Source organism: Mustela nivalis (genome assembly GCF_964662115.1).
Source record: "Mustela nivalis genome assembly, chromosome: 12".
Lineage (NCBI taxonomy): Eukaryota > Metazoa > Chordata > Mammalia > Carnivora > Mustelidae > Mustela > Mustela nivalis.
Genome location: NC_139031.1, coordinates 35,976,184 through 36,000,684, shown reverse-complemented (window position 1 = coordinate 36,000,684; position 24,501 = coordinate 35,976,184). Strand labels below are relative to the sequence as shown.

Here is a 24,501-nt window from a genome sequence, read left to right as displayed (position 1 = left end):
TTCCTTTAGCACATCATTTATTTTCCTATGAAAAATATGTGGAAACTGCTTGTAGAATATTAAGACAAATTTTATAAAAAAGGATGTTAAAATAATGGTGGTACTGATTCAGATAGCTAACATTTGTTGAGCAGTAACTGTGCCAAGTACTGTTTCAAATGCTGTCCTAGGTCTTATGTCATTTCATCCTAACAACATACCTGAAATAGATACTCATAGTATCCCCTGTATTCCTTTTTCATTTATAAGTGAGGAAACTGAGGCAAGAGTGGCTTGCACAGTAACCAAAATAGACCTATTATCCTATTTACTATATAATGACGTTCATAGAAACTAAATCCATCGGATAAAGTCTGAAACAGACTTTCCTTGAATATAAATACGTCCCAAAGCTTATGTTACTCTAGAAAGGCAGTATAGTATAGGAAAAAGAGTGTGTGTGTACATTTTGAGGTCAGGCCAATGTAAGATTAGATCCTGGTTACTTACCCCCCATAGGCACATTAATCAACCTCTGAACCTCCACTTCTCATCTTTAAAATGGGTAATAATCAAATCTGTCTTGCCGAAATGTTGATTGGTGACTGAGATGGGCTGGTCCTCAATAAATGGTGACTTATTTGAGATACAGGTATGAGCTCATCTTTAGCATGTGTGCCAGAGGTGATACAGGTAATAATTTTGAGTACTACAACTCTAATGGGTCTTTCCATTTGATAATGAGGCTCCTGTTGAGGGATTACTTGGAGTAGCAGACAGGGAATTTATATACACTTCTCATTGTGTCGACAAAGACTTACATTCATGCAAAAGCACAGTGCCATCCTCCACAACACATACACTTCCCATCTTGAAAAATTGAAGAAAATGTTGACCAGATTTGTGTAATAAAAATTATACTTTCTTCTAAACATAAATCTATGAGTAAATAGAAACAAAGGAGGATACTACCATCTCCAGTGATTGACTCTTTACATGTTTCTGTTAGTTGTTTTTGGAGAACTTTGATACAGAATTAGGGTTCAGTTTTGCTATGATTTATTTAATAAACTCATCAGACTCTGAATGGATTGGCCTTTTACTGACAGCATCTTAAAAAATTGCCATCTCTCACTGAAACAAGTGTGTTCTAAATGACCTCATTGACCCAGATGTCTGCAGAGCCGTTTTTTCCAAAAGTGGCATTGGATTTAACTGATCAGTCTTCTGTCTCTCTTTTCATCTCAGCCAATACTCTGTGACTAGTGTCATTTATTTGCAAGATAGGCAACTGGGGTTAGGTGCTATCTTTGGCTTGAGGGACCAAGTAAAGTTTCTAGAAATAAACAGGCTTAAACCTTTGGTTCATTTGGGGAGGGGGGTGTCAACAATTGAGAAGTGGTAGAATATTTTAAGTGATATAAGTCAATATGGTATACATTGAGTAGAACTGTATGGAAAGAAAAAATGTATTCAAAGTCGGACTCTGATCATGAATTTGCTGCTTTGTAGCATTGTGAACTTGGGAAAAATTATTTAACCTCTGAATCTCCATTCCATGATGAAAATGCTGCAGTTAATTACGTATCTTTTGGGGGGGTTGAGTGAAGCAGTGAATATAGGGATGAATGATGCTGCTGATGACGAAGATCTGTCACTAGAAGCTGCGACAGCTCTTTAGAATGGAAAAAATGGATTCAAAAGTAGCTGTCAGTTACAGGCTGTGTGAGCTCAAGCAAGTTGTTTGACCTCATTGTTATTATGACTACTACTACTAGAAAAGTCTGGATATAACTTAACTCATTACAAACTAACCAACATTAGAGTTTGAGTCAAGACGTACTCTTGGTTTTATAATATGTAAACCCTTTAGGGGCAGAGACTGTCACATATCCCTTGGGATCACTTCATCTTCTACAGTGCCATGCTGTGATGTCATTTGGTGTTGGTTGAATGGTGACTATGGATTGGCTCCATCCTGGGTCCTATATGAGGCAAAATGAAGAACCCCTGACTTTATCTCTGGGGATATGTTCCTATATCCCATAACCCATGGGAAATATCCATGTGATTGGTGGGGCTTTGCAATCATATTTCATCAGAGCTAATTGGAGAGTCCTTTCTGTTTCCATATCACAGTGTGGGAAGAAGTGGATACATTTGAATCTGCAATTTGCATCCATTTACTAAGGAGCTGAAAGCTTTTAAATGTTTTTCTTTTTAAAAGAAAGCAAGTGCATGTTCCAGTTCCTGGTTTCTCCAACACTCACCTCATTTCATGCTTTTTCTTAACTGAAAGATGTATCCTCCCACAAGTAATTACAGAGGCCCTGCCTTATAATAAAATAAATAAATAAAAATTTAGTGTTTTTATCCAAAAACTTAGAGATTTGTTTTTTAAGAGAAGGATCTCAGAATGGTAATTGTGGTTATTTAACACAATTTTCTGTTATGTAACAAGCTGCTATTCACCAGTAATAGCCAATTAGAAAAGAAAATATCTTGTACTACTAATTGTAATTATCATTATAAAGCAATTAATAGCAGGAACAGTTGTTGAATAGTAACGTAACAGCAATTAAACTATCTTTGTTAAAGCACCGTACACCTAATTTCTACAACTGGAGGAGAGGAAGGGTAGGAAAAGAAAGTGAAAAAAAGTTTGGAAGCTTTATAAATATGCACCCACATAAAGAAAAGTACTGCTAATAACCTACTAGGACTCTGAGGTTTATTTCTAGCAGCGTTGATCATAGCTCGTATTGCTTCATAGAAAGCTCACTGGACAAGGCGCCAGAGACCTGAGTTTTAATCCTACTAATGCTTCTAACTGACTCTGATTTTAGAGAAGATTTTTGCCTTCATGGTTAAGATCTCCTGGTTTGTAAATGAGGTGATTCGTTTACATTAGCATCCTTTCAACTGCGTCTTTCAAATATCAAATAAAGAGAAGGTAGGTTTATAGCTAGGGAGCCCAGTTATGTCTGTCCTAGAGTCTGTGTACAAAGAAAACAAGTGTATCTGGGTATTCCCTTAAGAATTCATTGCACATGTGAGTGTGTAGGTGTATTGACCAGGTATCAAGGTAGAAAATTCGTGGAGAACCACTGCAATAGGTAACTGCTAGGGTCTGTCATTCCGTGAGACTATGTCTAAATCAGTAGGACACATCCCATCTCATTCTATCCCCTCACCTTTCCATTTTTTAAATAAACAGTTTGAATCTAAAAGTTGTTGATTGAACTGAAACTTAGTTCTGAAATATTTATTAAGCAATGCAGCATGCAAGCTTTTGCATTTTAAATGCTATAGAATACAAAGGTAAAGACAAGATAGGTCTTGCCATCAAGGATCTTACAGCCTAATAGGGAAGATATAAGAAGTCTCTAAATAACTATTACAAGGTAGAAAATGTTAAGGACCATCAGAGTGATCAAGACAGAGTTGAATAAGAAAGAGATTAAGATCAACTGGTGGTGCTTTGCCTTGGAGTTGAATAAGATTTGGACATGGAGAAATAAGGAAAAGCATTTATTACGTGGCTGGGCAAAGGGAGGGAACAATAGAAAAACTAAGGGCAATTCATTTTGCTTGGAGAAAATAGTAGGTAAATGAGAACAGTGAAAAGTTTGAAAAGGTGAGTTGAGACTAGATCATTTACTCAAATGTTAGCCCACAGCTCTGCAGATGAAGAAAGGGAATGACAAGATCAAAGTTTAATCAGGTAACAATGTATTGAAGAGCAAACGATGAGTCAGGAAGCGTGGGTATTTGCCAAAGCAAGAGATAATGAAGACCCACACTAGAATTTACTAATATGCCTTTGCTAATGAAGTCATGTGTTTGCTCAGTGCTGTAAAGAAATTTCTGAGATTAGAAAAATAATGCTGGGACACAGCAGGTAGCATATGAAGATTCTCCCTTTGAGAGGTTGAGTGTCTGCTTAGGCCCCATCCCAAGGAAGGTCCAGAAACAGAGAATGCCGCAAAGATGATAAAACAGACATCAATTACATATAAACAGGTATAGAACTGCTCAATTCCAAATAAAAGGAAAGACGGGAATTTTTAGCCAAGGAGCAGGTTGGGGTCAGGGGGGTAGAAAATTACTAATTAGAAATCTGGCTAAACAGACTTGACGAGATTCTTGCTAAAGCAAGAGATAATGAAAGGCAGGCAGGCAGGGTGAGATACTAGATAATGAGATACCACCTGGAGGATAGTAGAAGATGAGGAACCTCATCAGATACGGAGGATGGGAGAGTCTTTCTGAACTGATGTAGCAGGATTCTTGCAAAAATTAGGCTGGCGAGGCCCAATCAAGAAAAGAATTGAGAGGAGCCTTCAGGAAACCAAAGTCTAGTCAAGGAGAGAATGTATTTCAGTAGTAGGAACACCATCACAAATAAACTGGGCTTTAGGGACAGGTCTCAAGCCATTAAAAGACCTAAGAGAAACGAGCTAAGAGGTTTATTCTGGGTGAGGCTTCATCAGATCACAGCTTACAGAATCAGTGCAGTGGGTTGAGCACTCAGTTACTGGAAAAGGTATACAAGCTGAGGCTCTCTTCCCACCTATTAGTCACATGCTCAATGACTAGCATCCTGGACCCAGATGGAGATGAGGTCAAGACTGGGGTTGGTGTAGAGCCTCTGGCTTGAGATGGTCCCCTGCTGGGGCAGAGTCAAATTGCTGGTGGGTTTAGGGACCCCTACCATGCTGATTGGCAGTATTGGTAGAGGCCTAGCTCCAGACATCTCATTACAGTTGCCCATATGGCCACTGAACTCCTAACCCTGGGCTCATTAATCCTGAATAATCAGCCAGTTGTAATATAATTCTCAAGTATAAGGTAATAATACCCTTTCTTTCTCATGACCCTTAGACTACATGGAATTTGATGCCTCAGAGAAAGATTACTGTTCTTGATCTTTTTCCTTGTGAAACATTTTAGAGTTTATTGATAGAACTGATTATGATGTTAATAACCCCCCCATTAATGTCATATTTTTAGATACCATTAGTTATAGTTGTTTCTGTAAATAGCACAATCCTGTTTTCCTTTTATTACATGAAATTCCAAGTATATCCAACCATATGAATTTATACATTCTTAAAGCCTAAATTAATTTGACTTTTAGGTAATTGACTGAAAAAAATCTTTTTTTTCTGTCATGCTTTTGAGAGATACTCATAGAAAATTGTGTTCTCGTTGTTTTTGTCTGCCCATGTGATTGAAGTAGGTAGGGCTAATGTAGCATGCCATTTATGTTTTTAGGGGACAATATTTCAGGACTTCATAGAATCACAAGACAAAAGTATTACAATAGCTTTTTACACATGCAAAGAATTTTATGATCAAATAATTTACAGTTACTGACTTAAACTGATAGCTTCCTTGCTTTAGGACTTTAGTGTGCTAATTTTTGTGAAGAGGTGATAAATATTATACTGCAGTTTTCCAAATATTTGACCACACTATCTTTTTCTCAACTGGCACACATTAACATTTCATGGGATGCTAGTGTTCCATGGAATTTGATTTGGGAAATGCTAGTCTGGGTCATTTTCCTCTTAAGCAGATCATGTTTATTAGGAGCTTAGACATCCCAAAGAGTTCATCTGTAAACATGTTCAAGAACAGATCATTCACCTTGTGTCCGTAGGAATATCCATTGTCACTCATTTTTATGGCTTTCCTATTTTACTTCAAGTCCTAAGTGGGGGGGAAATAAACAGAGTAGTAGGCACAGGGTAGAGACAAAAAGCATAACTATTTGTTCTGCTTCGGGGAGATGTAGCATCCTCTAAGGAGAATTCCCCCCATTATATTCAGAATGCCAGAGTTCTTTGGAAAATGTCCATGCTAGTAATGAAATAAATAAATAAAACCCAGCCCTTGAGCATAATAGGAGAACTCTTTAAATCAGTATCTTTTGTTTCTTTTAGTATCCCTTTCTTAGAACATTTGAAGTAATATCTGAATATTGAACAATGGAAAAGGAAGGTGTTCCTAAGTAACGGGTTTCTGACCTACTGTTCCGAGGCACTCAAGCTTGTGCTTCTTATTAAGTCAGGTAACCATAGCTATTTAATACATTATTTAGGGTTATAAAAATTTAATTCACGTTCCTCTATCAACTTTCATTGACTTGAAGAATGTAGGTTGGTTGCGATTTTTTTTTAATTGCATGTGTGTAGCATCATTGTCAGAAATGTCAAAGTTTCTGAATTACTGTTTATTAATGAAATGATGAATCCAAGTAGCTCTTTGATGTAAAATCCACAACTCAGTGTGATGTAGAGGAATTTTTTAGTGAAAGGTTTCTTAAAACAGCTTAGAAATGATTCATTGGACCATTGTTATTCACTTCTAGTTAGCAGTATTCAGAGCCAGCTGGCAAATCTCCATTTCTTCAGGAGTCTCACTTAAAATGTTATTTCAGAATAAACCGATTTAGGCAAGCAGTGTATAAGTGAAAGAACTGAATTGTTCTCTTTATATTGCCACTGTTTTCTAAAGTTTCATGTTTGTTGATATCCCTTGTGATAATACATTAATCAGATTCTGAACTCATCTTCTATATGGGTAGTTATCAAAAGTTATTGTCATATTAGTACTGTTAGCTGATCTTTGGACCCTGCTCCAAAAATCACACATACTTGTAGAACCTCAAACACATTTTCATATACTTATGAGCAACATTTTTTTAAGTTATATCCTGCATAGGTTACACTTTATAAATATCATAACCCTCGTTATAAATGTAAGCCTCCTCCCTTTCTCTCTCTGTTATACTCATATTTAAAATCTTTTTTTAAATTTTTAAAAAGATTTTATAGATTTATTTGACAGACAGAGGTCACAAGTAGGCAGAGAGACAGGCAGAGAGAACGGGAAAAGCAGGCTCCCTGAGGAGAAGAGAGCCTGATGCTGGGCTCTATCCCAGGACCCTGGAATCATGACCTGAACTGAAGGCAGAGGCTTTAACCCACTGAGCCACCTAGGCACCCCTCATATTTAAAATCTTAAATGTCACTTTTTATGTGAAGCCATTCTTGAACCATAGATTGAATTAGCTGCACACTTCTTTTAACCTTAATCATATAGTTATCTAGGAGAATCCCATTACCTGCTGTAGAGAGAAATTTTAATTCTAATAGTTCAGCTGATAATTACTATATGAGTTTCCAAAGGCCACCTGTAACAAATTACCACAGACTGATGGCTTAGAACCACAGAAGTTTATTCCGTCACCTTTCTGAAGGCCCAAAGGCTGAAGTCAAGATGTCAGCAGGGCCACATTCCCTCTGAAGCATCTAAAGGAGAATCTGGTAGCATCAGTCATTTCTTGGCTTTTAGCAGCATAATGCCAATTTCTGCTTCTGTCTTCATATAGCCTTCCTCCCTATGTCTTTTTTTCTTCTCCTTTTCTGTCTCTTAAAAAGGCTTCAGTCGTTGCATTTAGAGCCTACCCTAGTCCAGGATGAGCTCATCTCAAGATATTTACCTTAATTATATCTGCGGAGACCCTTCTTCCACATAGGGGCACATCTGAGGTTCCAGGTGAGTCACCATTCAATCCACTATACATACTGAAGATACTCCCTCTTTTCCAGATTGCCTTCTTCCTGACCTAGCCAAGGAGTGTGTGCATAGGTGAGTGCCTTTTTTCATATAAGTTGGGGAGGGGAGGGATGTCCTCCCCCCTCTCTTTTTAAAGCACTCTAGACAGCACATAGTACCTTTTGTTTGACTTCATGGACATTGGGACTTATCCATTGACCTCATTCTTGTGAATATTAAACTCTTTATAGAAAGTCATCACCAAGGATTTGGAAAGAGCTTATTAAAAATGCTTTTTTTTTTTTTTTTTTTTACTTTCCTCCTCTTTTATTATTTTAGGTACTCAGACTGTACATAGTACCTGCTAAGTCCTTTTGTTTATTGACGGATAGCTATTGTCCTTTATACTTACAGCCCCTGAAATTTGGTCTTTTCCTGAGATTGGAAGCATACTATAGTGAAAAGAACACTAAACTTACAGACAAGAATCCAGTTCATGTTTTAGTTGTACAACTTTAAATAAATTATACTCCCTAAACTTCTATTTTCTTATAATTATGATATAAATAATAATCTTTCTTATCTGGCAGTTTAATACTGAGGTGTTTAGGGGATGAGTTCATAAAATATATTTTTTATTTTTTTATTTTTTTAAAGATTTTATGTATTTATTTGACAGAGAGAAATCACAAGTAGATGAGAGGCAGGCAGAAAGAGAGAGGGAAGCAGGCTCCCTGCCGAGCAGAGAGCCCGATGCGGGACTCGATCCCAGGACCCTGAGATCATGACCTGAGCCGAAGGCAGCGGCCTAACCCATTGAGCCACCCAGGCGCCCCGAGTTCATAAAATATAGAGGGTTATATAAATAAAGCAGAGGTATAATATCATGCTTGAAATGACCACCTTTGGATTTACTGACTAGTGCCTTTCTACCCTGACCATCCCTTCTATCCTGAGTATGACTGGGCTCTTCCTCCTTTTAACTGTCAGTCACATATCAGTTAATCTAAATATTTATGAGTATTTGAGCTGGAAGTGACACTGGGATAAGTCACTTTTGAAAATAGTTTAAAAAGACAACATAGGGGACACCTGGGTGGCTCAGTTGGTTAAGCGGCTGCCTTCGGCTCAGGTCATGATCCCAGCGTCCTGGGATGAGTCCCGCATCGGGCTCCTTGCTTGGCAGGGAGCCTGCTTCTCCCTCTGCCTCTAGCCTGCCACTCTGCCTGTGTTTGCGCTCTGTATCTCTCTCTCTCTCTCTCTCTCTAACAAATAAATAAAAATCTTTAAAAAAAAAAAAAAAAAAGACAACATAGTTTCTGTCTTGCTTGAAGTCTAAATGGAGAAGAAACACATATACCAGTGACGAGGTTAAGCTCCCATCAGTGGATAGTGGAATGGATAGAGAAAAAATTTGCTTGAAAGGGATAATCATTGTTGCCTTCATGGAAGAAGTGAGAGAGACCAGAGGATTAGAACAGACTCCAGCAAGCATGTAGATAGATAGAGTACCTACACCTCAGGGGGAGGGGGTGAAAGCCAGTTGTCATCCAGGCACATTTCAGAAACTGCTTAAAGCTTCAGAGTAAAGAGAGCAGTAGTGAGAGATAAAATGGAATACAAGACTACATCTGATAATCATCTTAGAAGAACCAAGAGGCTGTCTAGTGCTCAGGCCTGTATTTATAAGGATGTGGATATTTCACAATTTGTATCTTTGTTTTCCTTCAGGCCAAATGGTCTCCAAAAGCATTTAGGAGAATCTCCCTAATTAAAAACATAACACACACAGACAATTTGCCTTACAGATCAAAAAGACACTTTTGATTTTCTTAGGCTCTGGGTTTTATTGAGCATTTGTTGAGTAGTAATTATGTGCTAAGTTCTGAAGGCACAAAAAAAGAATAAGACAAAGTTCCTGCCCCGAAGGAGACACTTGTCTAGTAGAGGATAATAATGCAGAAGTGTAGTAAAAGAATCTGAAGCAAAGAGGAAACTGTCACATGTGCTTCTAACCTATCAGGGAGGTTTGGGTAGGCTTCTCCAGGAGTGATGATACATAGACCAAGGTCTTTGCCAGGTGAGGTAGGCCTTTTTGATAGATGAAGCTACTTGAGGAAAGGCTTGAAGATGCCCTATAAGTATGTATTATCCTAACCTAAAATGATGTGGTAGAGACAAAGCTGAACAGGGCGCAAGGGCTGTATTAAAAAGGAGTTTGTGGATCTAGCAAAAGAACTTGCATTATCTCCTACATGATGGGGAATGTTTAGGTGAGTGAATAACATGAATCACATTGACCGACTAAGAACAACCTCATGGCGGTCCTAATATGAAGATGCACGTACAGAGGCAAGACCAGTAGTTCAGAGGCTCTTGTTAATGGAGTATGTTCCCTAAGCAGTTCAAACCAGATGTTAAGGTAAATAAGTCTTCCTAAAATGTATATAACGTATCATGTCACCTTCCAGCTCAAAAGCCAGCTATGATTTGTCCGTGCCTATGGGAAAAGCACAAAGTGAAAGTATATCCTCATTCAAGACTCCTCATTGCTTGTCACCACTAATTTAATCTGTACCACAGGTAGCTGAAAGTTTTCTTTTTCTCTGTTACAGGTAGCCCCTCCTCAGAGGGGAGATCAGAATTAGGAGAATAATCTAGGAGGCCAGATGGAGAAGTTAAGCCTATCCATTGAGTGCTCACAAGGCTTTTGTCATGTGGGAATTTGAACTTTTAAATTTTACTTTCTAGATGAAAGTAATTTTTTTAAGTTATGTTTTTCTTAATTATTTCTAAGAAGTTTTTTTTTTTTTTTTTTTCTAAGAAAAGCTGCAGTCTTGGGACGCCTGGGTGGCTCAGTTGGTTAAGCAGCTGCCTTCAGCTCAGGTCATGATCCCAGCGTCCTGGGATCGAGTCCCACATCGGGCTCCTTGCTCCGCAGGGAGCCTACTTCTCCCTCTGACTCCGCCTTCCACTCTGTCTGCCTGTGCTCGCTCTCGCTCCTCTCTCTCTGACAAATAAATAAATAAAATCTTTAAAAAAGAAAGAAAGAATGAAAGTTGCTATATTTTCCATAATTAACAATGGCCATATACCCCTGCAACTCTATATTTTTTTGATCCATGGCAGATCTTACCATAATTAAGCTTCAGATTTTGTACAAATCTGATAAGAATTTTCCAACAAGACCGCACATCATTTGGGAGGAGTGATTGTGTATATTTAAAATTGTGTGTGTATGTGTAACAAAAATTTTAATTTGTTGTAAACATTTTTAAATGTTGATGTGTTAATTGGAGTGAAGTTTAGCCTGATTAACCAGAACGGTGAAATGCTGGTTTGTTGTTATATTTTTTTCTCTTAATGAAAACTTAGATATAGATCTACTGCAGATTCTTCATCTGATCTAACTCCATTGACATAAGTCCAGGTCCTCCTCATCGAGTATCCAGAGGTATTGAATTTTGCAGTAGGGTACTTATTTTTAATGATAAACTGCAAGTTTTTTTGTGAGTAACTCAGTTACCTCTGAAGTCTCTGATGAATACCATCTGGTTCTAATAACAGATCACAGTTTTTTAGATTGTCCCTTTCATCTCCCCATTCTCCTATTTTTTTCCCCTATTTTGATGATTTATTATAACATTACTTCCTTGCCTATGAATGTTTTTACTGTTTTTTCTTTAAATTTTCTTTAACATGCATGACATCTCAATTTTTCCTGAAAGTAAGGAAACATACCATCATGGCACTATTTTGTATCATGTATTGGAATCAGGACAACCATAGATCATTCCTCATTCAAAGAATCTTTCATTTGCTCAGTATACAGCTTATTTTAGATATTCCTCCCTAAAAGCAAGTATATTTGCTTGAAATAGGTATTTTGGAGGGGGGAAATCTTGTCTATTATAATGGTAGTTTCCACTTCATTAGGAAAGAAAATTGGTATCAATTTAAAGTATTCCACAGTTTTCTCCTCTTAGCTCCCTTGATGAAAATAACAGCAGTGTCCAGGGACTGCCACCCACCCCCTTCCAGAAAGGATCCTGCCCCTCTTAACTACAGTGATTTCAAAGCCTTTGCCCTATAAAGGTCATATATTAAAAACTTTTTAGTGATTTAGTGAATAATGAGGTTTGGGGAATTAAGGTGCCATTGTGAGTCAATATAATTGGGATTAAAGTCTCAAGTGGAAGACAGACAACATGAATTGCAAGAAAAAGGAACAGGGTTTCAACTACACAAAAGAAACCTTGTGAAATCGAATAAAGTGTGTGCATTTGGAAATTAGAACAAAGTAGTCTGAAAGAGTTTGTGGATTAACACTTAATTCATGTAGGACAGTGCTCTGAATTTGTAAGTGTAACTCTTCCTGTTTTGAGTTGATTTTCCTACTTGAAATTAACTTGGAAGCCAGACTGTAAATAAAGTACTGAGAATTGAGGCCACTTCTCTGAGATTACTGGTAGTGCAAGTATCTGTATGTGCACAAATGATAGCACACTAGTAGTGTTTGATGACAATCTATACATTATAGTTGAAGCTGCTCTCTGGGATGATATTCCCTCAGGATCCCCTGAGTCCTGACTCTGAAGAGCAATTGTATATCAGTTGCAGTGTCCATGTCAAGAATCTAGTGATGCGGGGCTCCTGTGTGGCTCAGTGGGTCACGCTTCTGCCTTCGGCTCAGGTCATGATCTCGGGGTCCTGGGATGGAGCCCCACATCAGGCTCTTGCTTGTTGGGGAGCCTGCTTCCCCCTCTCTTTCTGCCTGCCTCTCTGCCTACTTGTGATCTCTCTTTGTCAAATAAATAAATAGAAATCTAAAAAGAAATTTAAAAAGTAATCTAGTAATGCAGTTCTTCATCTCATAAACCTTGCTATACTGGTTTTATTTGTAGTCACTGGGATACCTTGTAATCTTCAGAGTGATGGCTGGTCATTCTAAAAGCGCAGAGGTACTTGAATAATCCACTTCCATTATCTCTGCATATTTTGAGAAAGTTTATCATTTTGACCAGTCTAACCATAACTCATATATTCTTTCTGCCTAAATTATCTTTTTCCTGCCTTACAGCCTCTACTCATTCCTTAAGACTTAAAATTAGGGATCATCTTCACCTTTCCTGTGAAATGTTTTTGCTGACTCTGCCAATACCAAAATATAGCCCAGCATTTCCTCTTCTTAACCTTTCATTTCCATTATTGGTTTCTTATGTCATCTCCCATATGGAGATTATGGCTATGATACACTTTGCTCAATATATAGATGTAGATAGATAGATAGATAGATAGAGATATATATGTTTTTAAGTGTTTATTTTAATTCTGGTTAACATACAGTGTAATATTAGTTTCAGGCGAACAGTGTACTGATTCAACACTTCCATACATCATTTGGTGCTCATAATGACAAGTACTTTCCTTAATCCCCTTCACCTATTCCATCCATCCCCCTACCCACCTCCCCTCTGGTAACCATCAGTTTGTTTTCTGTAAGTCTTTTAGTTTCTCTCTCTCTCTCTCTCCCTTTGTTCATTTATTTTGTTTCACTTGTCTTTCTCTGACTGACTTATTTTGCTTAGCATTATACTCTATCCATATGATTGCAAATTGCAAGATTTCATTTTTTTATGGCTGAAAATACTGCAATGTGTATGTGTGTATGTGTGTGCACCACATCTTCTTTATCCATTCATCAGTCAATGGACACTTGGGCTGCTTCCATAGTTTAACTATTGTAAATATTGCTGTGGTAAACATAAGGATGCATGTATCCCTTTGAATTAGTGTTTTTGAATTCTTTGGGTAAGTACCCAGTAATGTGATTGCTGCCTCGTTGGATAGTTCTATTTTTAACTTTTTGAGGAAACTCCATACCGTTTTTCAGAGTGGCTGCACCAGTTTGCATTCCCACCAACAGTGTATGAGGGTTCCTTTTTCTTCTTGCCAATACCTGTTATTTCTTCTATTACTGATTTTGCTTTGCTCTTATATTTTATATTTGCATGCTCAGTAAGAGATGTCAGTGTTACTCCTGACTTGACACTTGACATTTGGATGGAATTAGACATCTGTCTGCTGTATGTCCAGGGCTGAAACGGAGGCACCCCTGTTCCATCTTCTTTTTTCTTGACTCTCGGCTAGTTGGAGGCTAATGTCCTTGAAGAGCCAATAACTACATCAGCTTCCCTCCATAGTCCTCCTCATGTCATATGCAAGTTGTATTTTCTAGAGCATTGTTTAATACTTGATTTCATTCTATCTCCTCAGCTACATTTAGGAGATGAACAATTTGCAAAGCCAAAAGCATAAGTCATACAACTAGTTTTTAGCAAGCAGTACTGTAATCTACTTACCTTAGTACATTAGCATCATACTACACCAAAAATTGTCCTGTGCTGTCATTTTAAATACCTCTGCTGTGAATGAATAGCATATATAGTTAATGTTTGTGTATGATATAAGGAAGTGGTCCAGCTCTGTCTATGGACAGCCAGTTTTTCTAGAACCATTTATTGAAAAGACCATCATTTCCCCAACTAAATGGTCTTGGCATCCTTGTGAAAAATCTAATGACCATAATGTGAGGGTTTATTTCTGTACTCTCAGTTCTGTTCCATTCATCTTTATTGATTTTTTTTCTCATGCCAGTAACACCCTGTCTTAATTACCATAGTTTTTTTTTAGGAAGTTTTGAAATCAGTTATGTGTAAGACCCTCAACCTTGTTCTTTTCAAGATGTTCTTGATTTCCCTGCTGATTTTTCCAGCATCAGGGTACATCTTAAGAAAGATACACATCAGTAGTAACTCTTTATTTCAACATATAAATAATCTCTTGAAATTTTTTCTTAATGGGCTATTTATACATAATATTCTTTGGTTATACTAGACCTCATTTTGGGGGGCTTTAATTTTTTTCTGGTGTTAGAGATGGAGTCACTTAGATAACTTTCTAGGTTCCTGATAGACTTTAAAAATTTGGCTCAGTAATCTCTTCCTTATGTAGCTGAACATCTGAGTAAAGTATAGGTGAGAAAAGAAATTCTGTGGCGAGTCAGTATTAATGAAGCACACATGGTATACAATTGGCAGTAAGTTTCAGAATGAATAGCTAAAATGGTTGTGAATGCAATGATAAGTACCTTAAGTTTTGTTGACCCTGAAATCCTCTTTCACTATCACTCCTCCACCTATTAGATTAGGCACAATCTAATATTTTTAATTAGAACCCAAAAGGCAATTTTAGAAACATGTAAACTGTCAGAGTCTGTCTGTGCAAATAACATGTATTTCCTATTACAATGAATAAGGTATTAAACCTGATTGAAATGTATGGATTTTTATATTTCTGTTTCACCCATACTTTTTTTTTTTTGGTCCCCCCTCTTTTTTTTTTTTAATAAACATACAATGTATTATTAGCCCCAGGGGTACGGGTCTGTGAATCACCTGGTTTACACACTTCACAGCACTCACCATAACACACACCCTCCCCAATGTCCATAACCCCACCACCCTATCCCGACCCCCCTCCCCCCAGCAACCCTCAGTTTGTTTTGTGAGATTAAGGGTCTCTTATGGTTTGTCTCCCTCCTGATCCCATCCTGTTTCATTTATTCATTTCCTACACCCCAAACCCCCCATGTTGCATCTCCACTTCCTCATATCAGGGAGAGCATATGATAGTTGTCTTTCTCTGATTGACTTATTTTGCTAAGCATAATACCCTCTAGTTCCATTCAGGTCATCGCAAATGGCAAGATTTCCTTTCTTTTGATGGCTGCATAGTATTCCATTGTATATATATATACCACATCTTCTTTATCCATTCATCTGTTGATGGACATCTAGGTCTTTCCATAGTTTGGCTGTTGTGGACATTGCTGCTATAAGCATTCAAGTGCACATTCCTCTTTGGATTACTACATTTGTTGGATCACTATGTTTGTGTTTTTAGGGTAAATACGCAGTAGTGTAATTGCTGGGTCATAGGGTAGCTCTATTTTCAACTTTTTGAGGAACCTCCATGCTGTTTTCCAGAGTGGTTGTACCAGCTTGCATTCCCACCAACAGTTAAGGAGGGTTCCTCTTGCTCCGCATCCTCACTAGCATCTATCATTTCCTGACTTGTTAATTTTAGCCATTCTGACTGGTGTGAGGTGGTATCTTATCATGGTTTTGATTTGTATTTCCCTGATGCTGAGGGATGTGGATCATTTTTTCATGTGTCTGTTGGCCATCTGGATATCTTCTTTGCAGAAATGTCTGTTCATGTCCTCTGCCCATTTCTTGATTGTCACCCATACTTCTTTTAACAAACCTTCTTCTTCCTAGGTTCTCAGTTTATGCAATCTATGAGGTTGGAATGGGTTTTTTCTGGTGTTGTAATTTAGATAATAATATAGCTCTTTTCATCATAATGGACCCATTGACATTCTGGGTACCAGTGACCTCAGCTTCTTTAGAATTAAAGCAGAAAAACTGTAGAAATGAATTTATATATACAGAGATAAAGTAGAAAGAGAATAGAAGCATATTCTCTAAACAGATGTTTTGAGGTTTGTTTTAATGCCATATATGTATATGTATATGGTTTTCTTTATTACCTCTTTCTGCTGAAGATACCAAAGGTCTCTAAGTTTATGATGTCATTTAGTTGCCCAGTTTTATTAAAGTATTTAGATTAGGAGCCCCTGTCTGTTCAGTTGGTAGAGCATGCTTGCGACTCTTGATCTCGGTTTGGGGTCATAAGTTCAAGCCCCATGTTGGCAGTCGAGGTTACTTTAAAAAAACAAAGTCTTTAAAAAATAAAAAATGTAAAGTATCTAGATTAGAATTTATGGTCATGTGATTAGTTGATGTGTTTTCTAAAACATTAATTAGCATTTTATAATCTTGATATATACATTTATAATCTTGGTATATTCATTAAACATAATGCTTATAATTTAGCATTTTAAAGCCTCCCTCTTTATATGCAGTTATTTATATGATTAGAAAAAAATTTCAAAAGGCAGTTACAAGCAGTTTTCACAAATGAAATATAATGTGCTCCATCTATTGTTACCTACCTAAAGTAACCTCCTGTTATTTCATTTCTACTTTGAATGCCTAGTTACTGGTGCAGAAGAGCTCAAATGGTATATCTTTTGAATAAATGCTTCTGTTTGCAACGTCCAAACAATTTTTTTCCACACTCTTCTTTTTTAGTCTTCCCTTCAAAAAAATTATTCCTTTTTCTGGTATTCTGATGTGCTAGTAACCACTCTTTTCCCAGTCATTTTGGCTCCTGATTCTTCAAGTCTTCACTTCTTTTCTGTTGCCCCTTCACCCTGACTCCAAGACACTGACAGCAGCCAGCCTGTACATTGTTTTGGGATCCATAGTCTCTGAGGGCCACTGTAGCTGCTAGAAGCTGAGAGAGAATGCTCACTGAAGCTCCAACTACGTTCTCTCTTATTAGGGTTTTCATATAGGTTGAACGAAGAGAAACGGAAGGAAAGCAGACAGAGGGAAGGAAGTGAGGAAGATTCTGGTCTTGCTCTTCTCTCCTAACAGACTTCAGGAATCAGGCAAAGTTGTTTTTCTCCTAGAGACACTGTATATATTTGTAATGTACCTTTTTGCAAGAAAAGAGTTTTGAGTTTGTTTTGTTTTTTCCCCTTAGTGATTAACAAAAACACAGCTCTATTTCTGTACTGGACACAGGAACAATATTACCACTCACCCTTTTAAAGAAATGCATGAAGAACAGCAGGGTCTTATGGTGACAAAGGCACTTTGTTCTCAGTTCAGTATTCCACTTGGTGGCCTTCTCTTCTCTTCAGTTGCAATAAGCTAGCCTCTTGCATCTCAAATGCAGTTGTAATTCCAAGGAAGTAACCATATCAATGGATGTTTCATTAGCTGCATATTTCTTAAATAATGAGATAAGAAAAACATAAAGTGCAGTACATGTAGTTCAGCAAAATGAACCAGTTCGTATAGTTGTGCATCAGTATACAAAAAAGTTATGTAAACCCAAAAGGCATGAATGGGATTGAGAAATTATCAATAATGTCACAAAGCTGGGTCAGTTTCACAAATTAACTGCAAATTTAGATGGCCTGATTTGAGTGGCATTGGAAAGGTCTCTGTTCCTCAAAAGTCTGTCCTGTGGGTTTGCTGCCGATTTAAAAAAAAAAAAAAATCATGTATCAATCCATTCTTTTGCATTACACACTAACTTATATCAAGAGATGCTTTTTTTTATGTGAGCTATTACTCATAGGCAGTATATTATGTCAATCATCTCAGAATTTGTCACCTCAGTATGAATTTTACGAGATCACTTAAAAAATAAAATTTAAAATGAATCAATTGGGGTGCCTGGGTAGCTCAGTGGGTTAAAGCCTCTGCCTTCAGCTCCAGTCATGATCCCAGGGTCCTGGGATCTAGCCCCACTTTGGGCTCTCTGCTCAGCAGGGAGCCTGCTTCCTCCTCCTCTCTCTCTGCCTGCCTCTCTGCCTACTTGTGATCTCTGTCTGTCAAATAAATAAATAATCTAAAAAAAAAAAAAAATGAATCCGTCAACAGAATGCACTGCTTTACCTTGGCACTGAGCTCAACACAATGGGGAAAAGACAGATAAGCTACTTTTAAGGCGCTCCCAGTATAATTTATGAAACAAAACATGTACATGTAGACAATAGTACCAGTAACAACAATTTGTTGAGTGGCAAATGATTTAGTATATTAGCAGTATTTCTCAAAGTGTTTTTAAGTGATGGAACTATTTTCCAGATTATCTTGTGCAAAATCCTAACATATAAAACCTATAAAAGCTAGGCCTCTGTGGCTAAAGAGGGTCAGGGAAGGCCAAGGAGCTATCTGTTTTGGTTTTTCCGTCATACCCAGTGGAGCTCCTTGGGATCTGAGGCATCTGGGATTACAGTTAAAAATCATTAAAGTTGGAAAAAAAAAAAATCATTAAAGTTGGGACAATGAATGTGGCATCTGACGAGGAGAGGAAAGCTCTGATTAGGAATTTCTTCCAAGTTGGTGTTAAAAAGGACACAGACAACAAGAGGGATGGTAAAAAAATAACGTTGGGTAACAGAAGTAGATAGACGGGATGCCTGGATGGCTTAGTTGGTTGAGTGTCTGGCTATTGGTTTTTGCTCAGGTTGTGATCTGGGATTGAGTCCTGCCACACTGGGCAGGGAGTCTGCTTAAAGATTCTCTCCCTCTGCCTTTCCTCGCAACTCACACATGCATGCTCTCCCTCAAAAAAAAATTTTTTTAAACTTCATTTTAAAAAGTGGATAGATGTCGGGTGGGCTTGTGGGTGGCTCAGTTGTTAAGCATCTGCCTTCAGCTCAGGTTGTGATTCCAGGGTCTTGGGATCAACCCCCACATCAGTCTCTCTGCTCAGTGGGAAGTCTGCTTCTCTCTCTCCCACTCCCCTTGCTTTTGTTCCCTCGCTTGCTGTGTCTCTCTCTGTCAAATAATTAAATAAAATCTTTAAAAAAAAAAAAGTAGACAAAGTATAAGCTAGAAAAGTTCAGATATGTTGAGGAAAAAAATAAGGAGATAGGATGGTTTTAATTTTAGGAACTGATGGAATAAAAGACTTGAAGAAGGGAGACTGAAAGCAGATACAAGATGGTTTAGATGAAGAATTGATGTTTATTTCAGGTTCTTCCTTCCTCTCTGGGTCTTGTTAGTTCCATTTTTTAACAGACTAAGAACAGGCCATTCACCTACCTTCTCCCTTTCTCAGTCTGCAGAGCTATGTGTCCTATCTGCCTGAGTCTTCCATCTCCCTATTGTGCAGAACTGGATCCAAGTGGGCAAAATGTTCCTTTCTGCACAGCCACTGGCCTCACAGTCATCATGCCTAACTGTGCTTAATAAAAACCCCTAATGCCATTTCCTTCTTCTCCCTTTCAAAAGATTTTGTTTTTGCTTCTCTCTCTGAATTGCAGAGGAATTGTGCATCTGTTAAAGATGGTACTATCTGTATGTGGCTACATCTCATTGTTAAAGGAGAATTTATACCTTAATTTATGTAAATGCCAGAAAATGGGCAATGCGACTTGGCTTTATTTTCTCAGAAATGTTTGTTCTTGTTGTTGTTTTACTTCATCAATTCCTCTCTTTTCATTTTCTTGTGTACTGATGATTCCTCTCCAGTTGGTCCCCATAGCAACACTGGATCATGCTAATGAAACTGCAACATCTTAAGCTCTCCCACAGAGCATCTCTGTTAAAATAGCCATGAAACACAGTTGCATTTATTATTTTCTTTCCTTAAGAAGAATTGATACTTTGGAATCTTTCCCGTGATCAAGACTTAACCTTCTAAACTATCTGACCAGAATTGCAGTCTAATTTAGAGAAGCTTTTTGGGGGGAAGGGTGGTAAACCATAATTGGGATACCACTTTCTTCCTTGCATTCATACCCCCTTGTGAGTATATGACAGTGGTTCTCAAAACATGATTGTCCAGCTGCATCAACATCACCTGGAAATACAAATTCACATGCCACACCCCAGACCTACTGAATGAGCAGCTTGAGATGGTATACAGGTGAATAGTACAGTAGTAGGCAACAACATCACATCCAGTTTGTGATGGATTCTGCCAAAATGATTAGAAATGTTAGTTGAATTCTAGTTTGTGTTAAGACAAAATATGGCAGTGAAGAGGGTCTGACTGAGGTTATAACCAATGAAAAGAAATTTTTCCTAGTCCTTATTTATCCGTTATTAACAAGCATAAGAAAAAGCTAAGTAATTGCCATTAAGAATGATAACAGATAATGACTTAGACTCTAAAAGCACATGGGTTATTGGTTTTTGGGGGGTTTTGTTGTTGTTGTTGTTGTTGGTGGTGGTGGTGGTGTTTCTTATGTTTTGTTGTGTGAGTGATGACAGGTAGCCCCCTTCTTGAAAGTATTTTAAAGAGTACTTTTTCTGCTGGTAGTAATCCATCCTCTGTATCCCATAGCCAAACAGGATTCAGAAACCAAGATAAGTAAGATTCTTCTGGTGGGAAATCCGGAGGTCTCTTAGTCCAAGGAAACAATAGCATCAGAATGATTCTTGTCACTCACCTGATAAGCACTGGGCAGTCACTCCTGTTGATCACCACTGTCCTAATTCAGACCCTCCTATATTCCACCAGAACCATTGCTATGGCTTCCTTACTGCAGTCAGATCTCTAAATATTAGTAATATTTATAGTTCCCTGAAATGCTGTCTCAGCTATATTACTCCTTGAAGTGTTCATGGTCTCTCTGCTGTTCCAACTAGGTTTCCTTCTCCCATAATAGTACTCATACTTGCCCTTAAAGTCTTGATTCAGATAACTCCTAGACTTTGATTGGCAGACTTAAATGCCCTCCATACCCTGGATTTTCCTTGTACCTTGCACATATCAGTATCTATAATATGCCATAATTGCTTGTGTTTCTACCTGTGCTTTGGGGACAGGATCCATGTCTTCCTCTCTGTAGTCTTTTGTCCTAGCTTGGTGCCTAGTATACTGTAGATTTTCAATAAATATTTTAGAATGAAGGGAGATATTTACATATTATAAGCATGATAAACAAATTATGGATTTTCTGAAACTTGATTTAAAATTTTTTGTTCCATTCTCTCAGCTGTAGTAACTTCAGCTATCGCTGTAACCCAAAATTATCTTCGTAATGTCTTATATGCAGAAATGACAAAAATCCTTTAAATGAAGTTACCATATACAAGGGATCTGGAATGAGGAAGAATATATCTCTGCCTTTGAGGAAGGATATGTTAGCCACTTTAGAAAATCTCCAGGGAACTCTATTAATGAAGTATTAAGCTAGGGGATAGGATAGAGTGTTTTTGTGCTTGTTTGAGATACTTAATTATCATAATTCTTGGACCAAATTGTTCAGACCTTATTAAAAATCTTTCTTTGTATTTCCACACTCATCCAAAATTCAAAGTACCAGGGAAATGTGATTAGAATTGAGAATTTTTTTTTAAATTCTACATTCTTTCCATGGGGTAATGGAGTATAATGTGCTTTAAATTATCTAGAAACGTCTCAGAAAACAATACAGTGTTTTGTATAAGGAGTTTACCGGGTTTCTGAATATTATTATGTTGAGCAGTTATTTTTCAAAGGGGTTGCATAAGTCACTGACTGCAAAGATCATGTCTTGAGGAATATCAACGTATTCAACACATACTTTACCTACCGATTCTATATCAAATATTCCTAAATTACTTTACTTTGTTTTTTGTTTTTAGGGTATTCTTTTGCTTCAAATACTGTTCCCTCTGATGCCCTTGCCACTTTGCAATTGTTTTTGTACTTTTTGAGATTCTTTTACTGTTCCTGATATTAACCATCTGTATTAATGAGATAATAAACTAGGCTTATTATTAATGAATTGGTTCATTCAACTGCTAGATTTAATTAGAAAGACATTTAACATGCCAGCAGATGTTCTGATTTTGTTTCATTATCCCCAAATATAATAAAATAAAATGAATTTTTATATTTTTGCATGAATTAAACTGAACCAAGTTTGATTACTCTACCATGTATTATAAAAGGTTAACTGATGGAGTTTTGTTTTCATTGTATTTTATTCATTGTATTTTAAATTTCAGAAGGAAGATCATTTTTCTTCTTGAAACACTCACCTAACTCTAATTGGCACAGAATAAAGTCTAGAAATAGAGTATTATAACCCTTAAATTAATAGAAGAGAAACTAAGCCACAGGTGCATCCCCAAAGCTTTTTTTTTTCCTTTTAATACTTTTATAGAAGATGCATATTCTGAATTAAGCAACTACTTAAAAAGTTACTAAAGAACTATAATTCTGGAGACATACTCAGTGAGGTTTTTTTTTCTTTGTTTGCTTTTCATGTTTTTACTTACAGTGTCCAAAGGGAATTTTATTTAAAAGAGGAAAGAGAGAAAAGGCAAGGTTTTAGAGAGATTTGAATGTTCAGAACTTTTCTTAGAGAAATTGGCAGGGAAAGATTTAAATGTGCTGGCACATGCACAGAAGTAGCAGCTCAAACTGAGTAGTCCGCACTTTAGACCTTCGACTTCTAGTATGCCCCTCCTAGAAAAGCCCTAGCTACCAAGTCAACAGATAATGTGAATTCAACAATACCAAATACAAAACAATTATAAATACATTAGGAAAAGGCTTTCTTTTAAAAAAAAAAACTATCATGTGGGTAAATGCATCTGTCCTAGGCAAATTTCCTGGGATATGGGCATAAAGCTTCTAGCGTAGTTAAAGATAACAGAAGGAATTCCTTTCCCTCATCCAGCTTATCTTTGTGTTTTCCTTGTTTGGTAGTTTCTTTTGTTTAAAAATATGTTACGTATTTTTTAAAAATAGGGATCATAACATAAATATGATTTTGTATAATTTTTCCTGAGTGTTTTCTCATACCATTAAATCGCTTAAAACATATTTTTAATGATCTACTTAATTTCTGTGATTCATTTGATCATTCTTTTATTGTTGGATATCAGTTCGTTTGCTTTTTTTTTCCCCTATGATCAAATTAACAAAGATACTCTTGAATAAACCCCCCTGTCTTGCTTTTGTATGGCAGTTATTTTGAGGAAGGGCTCACCCTTCATTACCAGATAAATTTTAATTTTCATATTACATTTCAGAGTATAAGGAATGCATCAGTTTTCTGAAATTGGGCAAGAAGAGAATGAAATCAGAAGGTTGAGTAGGGAGCAAAGGTGATAGAACCAGAAAGTTGTGCCTACTCTGGTGTCTGTTCTACCTTTTCTGACTTCTGCAATGAATAGTTACAGCATAGAGTGATTGCATTTTTCTCATCTGAGGTTCACTTCTTACAAACTTGGAACTATTTTTTCTTTTAGTCTTAATGTTTTTTTTCAGAATTTGGTGGCATTTTAATGTCAGACAGATCTAATCACAGGAATGTGTGTGTGAAAGGGATTAGAGTTTGTAATGACAGACCATCATAAACCCTAACAATGGTCTTTAAGTTCAAACTTGGCCTCAGTGGTTCTCCTGCTTATAGGTTTGCTTAGGCAGCTTGGGAAGATTCTAACCACCAAAAAATTTCATGCCATTAAGTAGCTTCAAAAATTTTAAAGGTCCCCTGGGGATAAAAATATATTATATGTTTATAAAAAATTAAAAATTAAAAATAAACAAAAACAAAACAAACAAACAAACAAAAAACAACAACAACAACAAAATTTTAAAGGTGTTTTTCCGGGCACTGCATTAGTCTTTGAATTCCCTACTGGGCCTCCCCTGGACTAAAGGCTGTCTGTGTTTCAGCCACGTGCTTGAGTGATTGGAATGAAGCTTCAGCTCTGACAGTTTCCTTTAAAACTAGTAATAAGTGTACCTGGAGACCAACTGTTTCTCATTTCACCATTTGTAAAGTCTGTTTTACCTAACAACCAACAGTTCCAACAGTTTGGTGTTACACCTATAAAAAATGAGAGGATGAAAAGTTTACTAAATCCCAAGAAGAGCTAAGGGGTGACACCTGGTATGACTAGCTAGGTCTCCTTTCTGGTTGTTTTTATTTTCATATTAAGAAAAGTGATTGCTTCATTGGGTCCTTATTGACAACCATTCTTTTCTGGGAGAAAAGAATGATAACTTGTGTTAAAGATGAAAAAAGAAATCTCATTTTTTAGTATTAATCTCTCCCCCATTTGTTTTCCTGCTGCTGCTTTTCTGAATATTATCACATGTACTGGATACACCCTGCCCTTACATTCTTTAACCTTTGTGGTCCCTTTAGAATTGTGTCTGATTTCATGAGTTTCTTCGTAATCTGTTCTGCATTAAAAGACACTAGTGCTCATTTGTTTAATCCTGTTGAATATCAAAGCCTCTACTCAAAGATCTTGTGTCATTCTGCTTGCTTTTACTTGAATACTCTGTAGTAGA

The 24,501-nt window shown here is 37.1% G+C and overlaps 1 protein-coding gene across 3 annotated transcripts in view; it reads left to right on the top strand.

Annotated features, from left to right (window-relative positions):
- ZNF277 (zinc finger protein 277) overlaps nucleotides 1-24,501 on the top strand; it is a 104,310-nt gene that overhangs the window by 6,383 nt on the left and 73,426 nt on the right. The window contains exon 2 of one of the 3 annotated variants that reach the window (XM_082693083.1): nucleotides 7,599-7,638. The exons of the other annotated variants lie outside the window; for them this stretch is intronic. The gene's annotated coding sequence lies outside the window, so the exon portion shown is untranslated. The remainder of the gene's footprint in view (nucleotides 1-7,598; nucleotides 7,639-24,501) is intronic. 3 annotated transcript variants of the gene reach the window in all.